At 42.9% G+C, this 10687-nt stretch overlaps 3 non-coding genes across 3 annotated transcripts; 2 read left to right on the top strand and 1 right to left on the bottom strand.

Moving 5' to 3' along the window:
* Positions 1 to 6706: 6706 nt before the first annotated feature.
* On the top strand, positions 6707 to 6788 carry trnas-cga (transfer RNA serine (anticodon CGA)). Its single transcript has one exon. It is a non-coding gene; the product is annotated as a tRNA-Ser (tRNA).
* A 934-nt stretch (positions 6789 to 7722) lies between these two features.
* Positions 7723 to 7795, bottom strand: trnar-acg (transfer RNA arginine (anticodon ACG)). The gene has a single exon. It is a non-coding gene; the product is annotated as a tRNA-Arg (tRNA).
* Positions 7796 to 10325: 2530 nt separating this feature from the next.
* On the top strand, positions 10326 to 10407 carry trnas-aga (transfer RNA serine (anticodon AGA)). The gene has a single exon. It is a non-coding gene; the product is annotated as a tRNA-Ser (tRNA).
* The last annotated feature ends 280 nt before the right edge of the window (positions 10408 to 10687 follow it).

Raw genomic sequence — 10687 nt, 5'->3', positions numbered from 1 at the left:
TCACAGCTACATCATAAAATAAATCTTAAAAGTATATAAACTATAACTGAACAGCAAACATATTCAATAAATAACAATGAACAATGAATAACAATGTAAATGTTAAAAATTATAACTAACGAGTAACTATATACAGTGCTGGGAACCAGCTCTCAGAAGGCACGGGGAAGTTACATCAGCAGTTATGTACAGTATAGAGGATTAATTTCACGTTGCTGGCTCCAGGGATCAGCCTTTTGACCTCCCTGGCGCATCAGCATCCACAATATGCATGTTTTCAAATTAATGTACTCCCTAGGTATCTACAAATACAGATATCTTAAGATGCTGGCTCCAGGGATCAGCTTTTCACCAGCCTCCCTGGCGCATCAGCATCGGCTACAAGATGTTTCCTATTCATATTCCTCAAAATTATCTGCATCTGACACACAGTGTAACATTAGCAATAGCCTGGAACTTAAGAAACCTAAGCAACAATCCTCACCTCATTATTCATGTAATCATCTAACAATGGATACTCAATTATGCCACTAACTTCATCATCACCCTCCTCTACATAATCCACAACAAACAAGTCTCCTGTTCTATTTACATTTACTACCCTGCCTGGCCACCAACATTCACTCCCATCTTCACTACTCACAAACATGTGCTCTACTTTCTTGCCTACAAAGTCCTCTGCACTAACAGGAAGCAATTCTAAATAACTATCCATATAATCTTTCCACAAATCAAACCACCACATTTTTCTAAATCCATCATATTTTATTTTAAAAATATACTCCTGGCCATCTAGTCTCATTTCAGCAACTGTGCCCTTGTACCACACCTTCCTACCTTTCTCATCAAAAGCATGTCTAACTCTCTTTCCTAACAAGTGTTCTGGTTTAATTAACATAGGAATTCTTAATCTTTCCATACCAACCTTTTTTCTACCTAGATCTCTAGCCTTAAAATGCTGCTTAACAGCCTCCTTTAAAAACTCTGCCTTTTCTTCAACAATACGTTCTGATGGTGCTAAACAATAATCTTTTTCTTCTCTAGATGTACCTGGGATTTCCTCTGGCCTGCAGACAACACTTTTTAAGTTAGCAATCAGCTGTTCTAGACTAAGCTTTTTCCCGTCCTTTGAAAAATTGAAAACTCCTTTTTCATTTTTCATTCCTATCACAAATCTCCTAAACTTCAACTGTGTTGTAACTGCAAGAAGCTTCTTGTCCTCATCTAAATTCCTCAGTTGCTCGTCTATTTCTTCCTCACTGTTCCAAAGTCCCCCATACTTTCCTATCTCTACCGCTAGTACTTCCTTTGTCCTTATATCTCTTGTTTCCTTTTCTATTTTTTTTTCCTTCTTCTCTCTAAGTGTCTGCAACCTGGCATCTCTTATCCTAGCCATCCTCTCACAAAACACAGCCCTCTGCTCTTTAACTGATTCTCTAGCTTGAGATAAAACTTCTGCCTTCTTTTCAGAATCTAGTTTTTCAAGCCACTGCCAAGACCTGTTCTCCTTGAACATAATCATACCCTCAACAGCTAATGCTGTTGCTCTGGCCTTAACTTTAAGTAAATTATCAAAGATTCCAAAATCCCTCTCACAGCTAACGTTCGTCTTGGGTGCTGAATCAAGCTTTTCAAACATCTCCTCTGAAACCTCATCATACCTGCCATATTCTAAATGATCTGCTACCATCCTACAACACACCTTTACAAAACTAGCAAGGATCAGTTCCACAGCCTGTCTAGTCATGTCCTCAAATTCAGGGCTCCTCTGTTCTGTTAGCTTCTGCAGAACAGGTCCAGAATGTACCTCTATGTCGATAAACAAGCGTACCTCACCTCTGACTAATTTACTGCTATCAGCCTGCCATTCTTTCAGTTTGCACACTAACTCCCTGTATCTTGCATTCATTTTTAAAACATGCTCTTTTTTTCCCAGAGCTTTCCACAAAGGCTCTGTCACTAATTTACAAATAATTCCCAGTGCTCTGCATCCTGCAATAAACTGACCTACACTCAAATCCTCAAACACTGCTTCTATTAGTTTATTTTCATTACGTATATCATGCATGAATTCCAGCAATTCAGCATGCAAAAAATAAACTCCAGCTGCATTGTGGAACATTGCATTAATTCGGTTTCCTTTAAAGGGAACCAGAGGGACATGATCAGATTTGCCCTGACTCAACAAAAAAGATCTAAACTGCACAGATTTGCCACTTTTCTCACACCCTCTTTCATGGATGGCTTTGCACACTGATCTAATCAATCTAACTGTACCACTCTCTCCTACTGTTCTATGCATCCAATCTAAACTAACACTGCCCACCTTTTCACCACCAAAAATCATTCTTTCCCAGACAGAAAGTGTAACATTTGCCTGATGTGCCAAGCCATCAATTAAATGTAATCCACAGAACAACTCATTGATAACTCCAATCCTAGCCTTGTCTGTCTCACTGAGGTCATCAAATCCATCTACAATTTCAGGCAAGATATCAGTTCTGTACTGAGCCAGAATTTCATTAAATTTTTTTTCTGTACTTGCCCTGTCGCCAATTAGATTTGTAATTTTGCAGAAAATTTCCTTCTCAGAACGTGTTGTATCCGAATCCCTGCTTCCACTGTTAACAACATCTTTCACCATCTCCCTAACTGTGTCAAATATACACTGAGCTGAACCCGATGCCTGCTCTCTGAGTCCTAAATGCATTCTGCTACCATCCTGGAAAGAAATCCCTGCAGTTCCATATTTATGACCATATTTAGTGGTCCCATCTGTGGCAAGGGTTAAATTACTTTCTTGCAACAGTTTTTCTTTCAGATGTTGCAAAGAAACTTGCCTCGCTTCTAACACAAGATATTTACAAAAACTTTCCCCTGGTAATCTATCTACCTGAATACCTACTAATTTATCCAAAACTAGTCTGACTATCTGAGAAGCCTTTCGTGCACTAACGCCCATGTTTGCTACTAAATCCATATAAGCCTCTCTTACAGCATCACTATACTTGCCTTTTTCATACATGCTAATATTGTGACTCACTATCCTGTCTATCTCTGTTTTCAAGCCTTCGTATTCTCCCTGCCAGAACTGTACCTCCTCATTCAGGTCCCTCACCCTATGTGCCAAATCTGCTTCAGAGTCACATTTCCTTTTATAATACGCAACCTTCTGCGATTCCTTTTTTTTTGTATATCTAAGCTTTTCCAACTGTTCTTGCAATTCATCAATACTCTTCTCTAGCTGTGCCTTTTCCTTCTCTAACTCACTTTTCTCCAGTTCATTCAAAATGACTGTCTGCTCACACTCCACAACTTTTTGCTCAAGTGTCCGAATTTTACTATCCCTGCGTCTAAGCCTTTTATTCACATTCCTAACACTTCCCTGTCCTAACTTTTCATTTGCCTTGCTTAATTTATTTGAGAGAGCTTTAATTTCACTTTCAGCCTTATAAAGCATAAGTCCTCTCTCTTTTTTTTTCTTGTCTAACCTAGCTCTTTCATCATCTAGTTTCCTGCATTCTTCCATTATTCTATGCACATTTTTAAACTGTGTTCCTAATTCACTAACTACCTCATTAGTGCACTTTACATCACTTAATTCGCTCGTTCCTGATCTTATATCACAAGCAGAGCTAGTGCTAGCTGTTTGCTGTGCATCTTCTGCAGCTGAAATTTCACTGCTCTCCTTTCTTACTAGGGGCAGAGCAAAGATCTGGCGGTCAAAATCTTCCCTTTCACTTTTTCTTAAGCGAGATTTCTTATTGATGATCCTCTGTACATACAAACTAATCACTCGCTGAAAATATTCTTTTTCCTGTTCATTTCTTAGACCTAGGTCGAAATTGTGATTTAAGATATCAAAAAGTGTCTGTTTCCTATTTGATTTTTTGGCTCCGGAAAATTTGTAGATCTCCATCATCGCTCTGTTCGTCAAGATTTTAACATCTAGTTTTTTTATTCGTTCAGATTTTAATTCTACATCTATCCCTAATTCCTCGAAGTAGCTACTGATGTATTGCTTCCCCTTACCACCAGGGCACACACGAGTTTTCTCTGGATTCATTTTTTTTTTCTTTCGTAGGGTCTCTCTGATTCGCTGCGGCTCAGCACCAGAACGGTTAAAGATGGCGTCAAGTCAGGCACCCAGAGGGAGGGGGGGGGGGCGTCTTCCCGCCTACATAACTAAAATGCCAAATAGGAGTGGCTTAAGCGACATACACAGTCGTGTAACTGACAGTTTGAGGTAGCCTATCCTGTAAATTTCGCTTTGTTGCTGATAGGTTAAGCTTTCGAAACTCAACCCCAAAGTCATGTGAATGATTTTTCGCCCTGTTTCATTGGTTAAACACAATGATCACAAGAACCACCATGGTAACTGGGATGTGTAGTTTTTAATTCAGTTTGAATTATAACTGTACGTACTGTCTTCGTATTTGGCCAGGGCTTTAAAGAGAGGGCGCGCCAAAAATTTTCGGTGCCGTCGTCTCCGCTTTAAAGGTACCCCCGTCGCGGAAGAATTCGATCTCTGAACGTTTGCCCAGTCTAATACAACACAGACAGCCAAGAGTCTCCAAAACAAAACGAATTGACAGATAGGAGAAAAGTCCCACTCGTCCTAAAGTTCCCAAAATCCAGCACTGAGCGTAAACAAAGTGTTCAAGTAGCGTGGGAATGCTACCCCTAATGCTAGCTGGAGTTTGAGTGTCTGGTTCAGAGTTTGCTCAAGAGTTTACCTTTCACAGATGCGCAAAGATGAATGTTGAGGGTGCACGCTTCAAGGCGCCTTACAGTGCAGGGAGTGATTAGAGACGATTCGTGACGTGTGCTCGTTCCCATATACCGTACGCCCCGGGTTGCAGTGCTAGGATGACGTCCAATACCGCTTCGGCACGTAACGGCATTATATTCAAGTGCAGGACATAAGAGTTTTATTTTGTTCGTTTTGTTCTGCTCTGCTTTGCTTTGTTTTGCTTTCCATGGCGTTCGTAAGAGCGTCAATAAAAAGGCGATTCCTGCGTCTAACACGAATGTAAGAGCTATTTCAAGTGCGGCTTCTAAAATGCTTGTAGACATTTGTCTGTTGTTGATTGTTTTTTTGTGTCTAACAAAGTGCCATTTTCCTGTCCGGACGGGGAGACTTTATCATTCCCACATGAAGCAACCCTTAATTCCTCGGAGGCGTGTCTGTCTGCAAGGTTTGTATTTTGGAAAGGTTTTTTTTTTTAACGGAGAACGACTTTGAAAAAGATTTACGCCGGCGTCTCGCGATCCATGTGAGATTGTAGCAAGAATGCAGCAATAACAGTGTTTGCTGTAGTCGTGGCTGAGTGGTTAAGGCGATGGACTACTAATACATTGTGCTCTGCATGCATGGGTTCAAATCACACACTTGTCGCTCTCCATGTCTGACACGTGTGGTACTAGAGCAGTATGTTTTCCAGCGGTGGCTGAACATGGTATAGTAGGCTAACGTTAGTATCAAGCAGTGACAATAACAGTGGTTAAGTGCCGCTACTGCCAAGTGACTCTGGGTTGAGACTGTGTTTCCATTTACTTGCAACGCAAATGGAGAAAGAGATTTTTGACAGTCTCTCGAGAGACTGCGCTAGGTGTTTAGAGATAGACTTTGTCAGTTCCCCCTGGAATGATGGCCTCTCAAATAGTTTGTGATTCCTCTAGACGTTTATACAGTAGAAGCATGGTTCGTGGCTTAAATTCAAGCTGACCAAGACTTAGGAAACGAGTTAGAGGTCTGATGCAGAACTGCGAATTCAGTGAACGGGAACACTACAGTACATTGCACTGCATGTGTGAGGAAAGCTGCCCACTTCAGTCCCTTGTCGACCGAACAGAGGACTGTAAAGGATACCACCAAGAAACTTTAGGATGCTGGTTGGAATTCAGCTCCAAAGAAGCCCCTTTGGATGTTATGTCATCAAAAAGTAAGAACAACGAATCTCCCTTTGATCAAAAGCGCAACAAAACTGTTTTCTGTGGAGCAGGTTTCAGACCCGTAGACCTGTTTTATTTTTAGGGCAGGGCGCATTCCCAAACGCGAATCTCCTGTTTTAGAAATGCTTTGGGCGGCGTGAAGTGAAAATAAGAAATGAACTCCAGATGCACATGGAAGCAATCAAGTGTTTCATCCGAGCTGTTTCAAAACTGCTCAAGAGCTTTCCTTTCACAGAGGCGCAACGATTAATGATGGCGGTGCACCCTTCAATGCGCCTTACAACTCTAGGGAGTGATTGAGACGATTCGTAGCGTGTGCTCATTTCCCTATATTCCCCGTGCTGCAGTGGTAGGATGACGTACGTTACTGCTTCGACACGTAACGGCATTATATTCAACTGCAGGAGCTGAGGGCTTTCGTAAGCGCGTAAACCAAAGGCAATTCCTGCGTCTAACACTAATTTAAATGCTTTTCAAAGTGCAGTGTGGTGCAGCTTGTAAAATCCTTGTCCACATTTGTGGTTTGTTGATGTTTTTTCTGTCTGCCAAAGTTGCATTTTGACATCAGGACGGGGAGACTTTATCCTTTGAACGTGAAGCCACCCTTAAACCCTCGGAGGCGTGTCTGTCTGCCGGCACGTATTTTGTCAAAGGTATTTTTTTTTAACGGGGAGCGACTCTGAAAAGGTTTCCCCAGCCACCTCGCACTCGTGTTAGATTATAGGAGGAATGCGGCAGTGGCAAGCTCGCCGTAGTCGTGGCCGAGTGGTTAAGGCGATGGACTCGAAATCTGGTGGGGACTCCCCGCGCAGGTTCAAATCCTGCCGTCTACGGCGTCTGCCGCACGTTGTAGTGTGCCTGCGTGGCAGAGGCGAAGTGCCGCTTCTCCTTTTCTGGTACTATAAAAACGCTAAATCGCTTGGACCCGCTGCCACGGAAATCAATTCTTCAGATAACCACACATTTTGCGTTCGCACGTCTGGTGCTCTACTTATGCCTTTGAAAATCGGATCAATAAAGCTCAAAGAACCGACAAGATAGGTGCTCGTAAAGCACGCAGTAAAGAATTCTTATCAGCGAGGGTTTCAGTGGGTTAACTGAGGAGAAGGCGTGATCGCTAATTGTTGAGTTTTTATTTGGTGTTAGAAACACTCTTACTGTGCATGAAGTGCAACAAATGTAGCCACAGAAATTGCATCGTGCTTTCATTTATGCTATTGCAGACACCAACGTTGCCTAGATAGAAAACCGAAAAAGCCGTGGGTTTGCTTGCCAGTCTGAAGGATCTCTCTTCGAATCTCTATCATTTGTCAATGGAAGTAAAAGGCGCTGCAATCTGATACGTTCACATTCAAACCCTCAGCTGTTGTTCGACTTTATTTCTTGACTAATTACAACTGAGTGTCGCATGAGCAGTTACGTAAACTTGTCTGCTATATTTGAACACAAATGCCGTTCTTCAATTAAAACTAACAGTACATTGTCAGGGACATTCAGTTATATACAAACAAGAGACAGACAAGAGAATATTTCTACCTTTCATGTGGACTACGTGTTGACTTACTGATCGGAATAATTGAAATGTTCGGGTTCATAGCCGATGCAGTGCGTGCTAATTAGAACAGCAACGCTGGGCTCTCAGCACCGTACTGAGCCCAGGTGCAGTTCATTTACATGAAGGAAATCTCGTACTGGGTACGATTACACCCACATACAGTAAGTAGCACAGGCTACTTAGGGAGTAGCCTGATGCGTTTAAAAGTGACCCGAGCCAGGCAGGAGTCGAACCTACAATCTCCTGAGCCGTAGTCAGACGCGTTATCCATTGCGCCACTAGCCCTGGTGTCACACTGCACGACTGCAACCCAGTGAGCTCAGCACTGCAACTAGTAAAACATTACCCCCGGTCCATTCTTTTCCAAAAGTGAGAAACACCTGTTTTCTAAATTGTGTCTGTTTAAAACCATATCTCTTTAAACCAAACCAAGAGTTTGTCCTTTGCACTGATATTCTGATTCATTTCGATTTCAAAGAAAAAAAAAACACTTTCTTCCAAAGCATCATAAAATTGTCCCTTCTTCCAGACTCTACTTCTCTCTTGTAGTAGTACAGCAGACCTTTCCAGGTGAGCAGATCACAGAGTCCGAAATGAGCTTCCTCCATCCAGCAAAGTACCTGAACATGACTCTGTCATCATAAAAGCACCCCTGTAGTAAAGCAATTAAATCCGAAATCAAGAGGGCAATTGCCTACTGAAGTTCAAGAAGTCATCAATTTTAACCTAGCAACACATTAAAGGCTGCATCTATACAAGTACGATTCTAGAAATGCTCACCAGATTACGTTTTAAGAAGGAACTGCGGCTCAGGTTCCGCCGAGATCTAAACTCGGATGGCAGGATTCAGAGTCCAGAGTTTGGACGGGTGGCGCACAGAGGGTCCATATACTGTAGATCCCTCAGTGATCTTCCGCGTGTTCAAACCGCCAGCGTGTGACTCCTCTGTCCCCGTGACCTCATTGCTCTGCTCTCGCCTCTGTGCAGCCGAGCCCGACTCACGGTAAAGTGGAAAAAAAATGCCCTCAACGTGTGATTTACTCTGGAGTGAGGACAGATGTCACCTTCTTATCATTGAACAGGATGTATGTGATGTGGCGACTAGGTTCAATTTTTTATCCTCTTTAAAAGATTAAGGACTGGGTGAGCCTGATTTACCACCCTTTCAGCTAAGAACCCGACGTGCGGACCGTTTAAGCTACGTAGACTCGGTCGTTTAACTCTTCTCCATTAGCAGGGTTAAGGTTAAAGAAAAAACATTGCTGACTTCTTTTTTGTTTTCCAGCCGCGAGCGCTGATTAGCAAGGTTTGCATTTCATGTTTTGCAAGTTGCATTCTAAGAAAAACAAGTCGTTCAAGACAGGAAATGAATACTTGCATTTAATTAAGTCTAGCCGTAGGCGGTTGTCCATAATGACCAGTCCTGTTCGAGAAGACAGAACAAAAAAAGGAACCGCTGGGATTCGGACCCGGGATCTCCTGTTTACCAGGCAGGCGCTTTAACCAACTAAGCCACAGCGCGCCAGGAGCTCTGTCCTTTTGCAGCCACTTGGACACACAACTCAGACACATCTGCATTCGCTGTGCGCTCCGCCTGCTCGCTGAGCAAGTTGCCACCTTTACATACAATAGCAACATTGACACCAAGAGAAAGGATGACAAATGGCTTTTAACTGGAACTTTTCATGTCCAAGGAGCTCAATGTGCTTTCCGTGTACAACAGGGCCACTGAACTCCACACCGGCCACTGAAGCACAGCAGTGGCTTGCTGGCTTGACATCTCCCAAGGAAGATGCTGAAATTGGATGTGGAACAGGAAAATGACCCTCGAGTACGAGGGAAAAAAAAGAAAAAGAAAATCTGGAGCGCGCCAACTCATGTCCGGACAGCCTGGTTTGAACAAAGTGTTCAAGTAGCATGGGAATGCGACCCCTAATCCTAGCTGGAGTTTGAGCGTCTGGTTCAGAGTTTGCTCAAGAGTTTACCTTTCACAGATGCGCAAAGATGAATGTTGAGGGTGCACGCTTCAAGGCGCCTTACAGTGCAGGGAGTGATTAGAGACGATTTGTGACGTGTGCTCGTTCCCATATACCGTACGCCCCGGGTTGCAGTGCTAGGATGACGTCCAATACCGCTTCGGCACGTAACGGCATTATATTCAAGTGCAGGACGTGAGGGTTTTATTTTGTTCGTTTTGTTCTGCTCTGCTTTGCTTTATTTTGCTTTCCATGGTGTTCGTAAGAACGTCAATAAAAAGGCGATTCCTGCGTCTAACACGAATATAAGAGCTATTTCAAGTGCGGCTTCTAAAATGCTTGTAGACATTTGTCTGTTGTTGATTGTTTTTTTGTGTCTAACAAAGTGCCATTTTCCTGTCCGGACGGGGAGACTTTATCATTCCCACATGAAGCAACCCTTAAGTCCTCTGAGGCGTGTCTGTCTGCAAGGTTTGTATTTTGGAAAGGTTTTTTTTTTTTAACGGAGAACGACTTTGAAAAAGATTTCCGCCGGCGTCTCGCGATCCGTGTGTGATTGTAGCAAGAACATGGTGCGGCTTCTTAAATGCTTGTGGACATTTGTCTGTTGTTGATTGTTTCTTTGTGTCTAACAAAGTGCCATTTTCCTGTCCGGACGGGGAGACTTTATCATTCCCACATGAAGCCACCCTTAAGTCCTCTGAGGCGTGTCTGTCTGCATGGCTTGTATTTTGGAAAGGTTTTTTTTTTAATGGAGACTGACTTTGAAAAATGTTTCCGCCGGCGCCTCGCGATCCATGTGAGATTGTAGCAAGAACGCAGCAACAGCGGTGCTCGCTGTAGTTGTGGCCGAGTGGTTAAGGCGATGGACTAGAAATCCATTGGGGTCTCCCCGCGCAGGTTCAAATCCTGCCGACTACGGTGTCCTCCTCACATCGTTGTGTGCTGGCGCAAGCAAGGAAAAGTGCCTTTCTTCTTTTCCTGGTGGTTTTAAAACGCGAGATCGCTTGTACCCGCTGCCTTGGAAAGAAATGTCTACATGTTTACTTGCACATTGTCTATTGTTTGTACATTGTCTTGATGCACTGTTTGCACTTTGTCTTGTTTTTTACACTTGTTTTACAATCGAGAGACCTTCTGTAAGTAAGAATTCCATTGTACCAGTACCGGTTACATATGGCAATAAAGTTCAAGTTCAAAT

Source organism: Atractosteus spatula, unplaced genomic scaffold (assembly GCF_055471065.1).
Source record: "Atractosteus spatula isolate fAtrSpa1 unplaced genomic scaffold, fAtrSpa1.hap1 Scaffold_217, whole genome shotgun sequence".
NCBI classification, from domain to species: domain Eukaryota; kingdom Metazoa; phylum Chordata; class Actinopteri; order Semionotiformes; family Lepisosteidae; genus Atractosteus; species Atractosteus spatula.
This window is presented reverse-complemented; position numbering and strand designations above follow the sequence as displayed.